Raw genomic sequence first — 2468 nt, 5'->3', positions numbered from 1 at the left:
GGGCCCCCCCGGCCCCCCCGGTCCCGCGGTTGCGGGTGGCCGCGGTACTCCCGGCTGGCGGTGCCGAAATGCCGAGCGGGGACATGGTGCATCTTGGATAGATAGCCCTGAGCCCCTCCTGTGCCCTTTTGCTGCAGCTGTGAAATTCCATTTAAATTCCTCTTGTGTGTGTGTGTGTGTGTGTGTGTGTGTGTCCCCATTCCCACTCTCCCTGGAGATGTGCAGCTGGAGCAGCACCTTGGGCATGATGGTGGGATCCCAATTGGAGGTGGTGAGCTGCCCAGGGGTCGGCATCCCGAGGGCTCTCCGGCCGGTGGAAGCGTCGTGGCTGACGTTGCAGACCTGCCAGAGGTTCTCACTGACGTCAGAGTGGGATGTTGTTGGGGTGCATGTTTGTTCCCCACTGCCTTTGATGGAGAGTGATGCCATCCCTTAGATGTGAGCAGATTTTGGCTTGCTGAAAGCTCTTGTGGCCACTGATCCCTGCCCGCTTTCCCTTTGGCTGCTAGCAGTGCCCGTGTTGGCTGCCCTCAGGTGACCTCCCAAAGTGATGGTGTGGAGGAACAAACCCAACAGTTGGGGTTTTGCATGGGAGAGTGCTCCTAGGGCCCTGTGCCAGCTGAGGGAGGGCATCGCTGGTGGTGCCAGCACCTTCCAAGGGCTCTCCCAGCTCAGCTCCTGTTGCCCCAGCTCCTGGGCATCTCTGGAGCCTGATGGTGCACAAGTGGTTCCCTGCTGAGTGCCGGGACTTTGTGGAGCACTCCTACCCCACAGCCACCTTTCCCAGGGTGGCAGGGTGTGTGCCCCAGGTGGGTGAGCTGCGCCGTGGTGGCTGTGCGGATGTGGGTGCTGTCACCTGTGTGCTGGTGACAGAGGGTGGGGGGACCCGCGGCGAGCGAGGCGCAGGTTGGCTGTGCGTGGTGCCCGCCAGTGCTGAGGCTGTGTCTCCTGGTGACTGTCACTGCCTGATGAAAATGGACCTCGAGCTGCTGGGGGATGGAGTGGAGAAAGATAGGAAGAAGCTAAGTGAGATGGAGAAAAGGACATGTTCCCCCTGAGTGCTCTTCCCTCCCCGTTCCCCCGTGGGACTGAGGTGTGCCTCGAGGCGTGGTGAGAGCGATGACGGTGAGGGGTTCAGTGTGGGTCTGTGCATGGGGCTGGGGGCACCCACACCCTGAGCAGCAGCTCTGCAGCCCGGGCTGGGAGCTGTGTGAAGTTCAAGGCAGGAAGTGAGAAATAAAAAGAAAAAAAAAAAAAAAAAAACCACGGAGGGTCCACCACCAGGGAGATTTAGGGAAGCGGCAGTGCTGTGCTGTGGAGCCCAGAAGAAGTGTGTATCCTTGTCTGATGAGGAGCTGCCCGTGCCAGGGACCGCAGACCCACCTCTCTTCTCCCGGCTCTGTCTCCGCTGCAAGCCCCAGGGAACAATTGCATACAGAGTGCTTCGTTTCAGAGCCGCCACAGTCATTTCAGAGACCTTTTAGGCAGGAAAAGTGCTCTGTAGCGTGTAATTTGAAGGCTCTGCTCTGAACCTTCACTGTCGCTCTGCTAAATGATCCTCTGCTCTTCCAAACCTTTGCTGCCTGGAAACCAGCAGCAGTGACCTGGTTCCTGGCCCCGCTGGGTCCCTGATCTCCCTTCAGCTCCGTGCTAAGGTGAGGGGAGTTGCAGGTTGCAAGGAGCAGCCCGGGGTGGTTCTCTGCCTTGCACGGGGCCTCTCAGATGTCAGAGTCCTGGGAGATTTCAGCCAGTCTTAATCATCTCTCACGTCTGCCTGAGCTGCAGAGGTTGTCAGAGCGCACTAAGGATTTTCCAGCCTGGAGGGTCGAGTCCTGTGAGGGCTCTGCAGGAAAATCTAGGGACTCCAACTGATTTTCCCCTGAAACGGGGGAGGTGCAGAATTCTTTTCTGTAGCGTCCCTCAGGCTTGGCAGCTCACGGCGGGGAAGGACCGTTCATTCTGCCATCAGAGGAAATGGCACAACTTAGGTTTAACTGATAGAGCCATGCCACAGCCTCACTGGGGGCACCGGAGGTGAGCCTGGAGGTGCTCGACCATGAGTTAGCCAGGGAGTGTGATATCACCCTGGGGTTTCCTTGTCTTTCATCTCCTGCCCGTCCTTGTTAGCTGCCCTACAACTTCTGTCTGCTGGAGGCACACCTGCAGGAGCAGAGCGAGCTGTGCGTTTCCTCTTGCCGGGGGTGCTGCCTGCCCTGCCAGATGCAGGCAGGGCTCCGAGTTCCTGGCAGCCAGGGCATGCAGGCAGCCTAGCAGGGGGGTGCAGGAAAAGGGTACAGGATGGGGAGAAGGAGAAACATTTCGATTGGAAAGGTTTGGCTGTCACCTCTTGGCCTGGTCTGGTCCTGTGCTGGGTTGGCACAGTGCAGGCACCTGTGTGTCTTCTCTTGCCTCGTGCGGCTTCGCTCTGCTTTGGATTCGCTCTGTTTTGGATTTGCTCCTGGTTCCTG

This window comes from Corvus brachyrhynchos, unplaced genomic scaffold, assembly GCF_000691975.1.
Source record: "Corvus brachyrhynchos isolate BGI_N302 unplaced genomic scaffold, ASM69197v1 scaffold5, whole genome shotgun sequence".
NCBI classification, from domain to species: Eukaryota; Metazoa; Chordata; class Aves; order Passeriformes; family Corvidae; genus Corvus; species Corvus brachyrhynchos.
Note: the sequence above shows the minus strand (reverse complement) of the source record.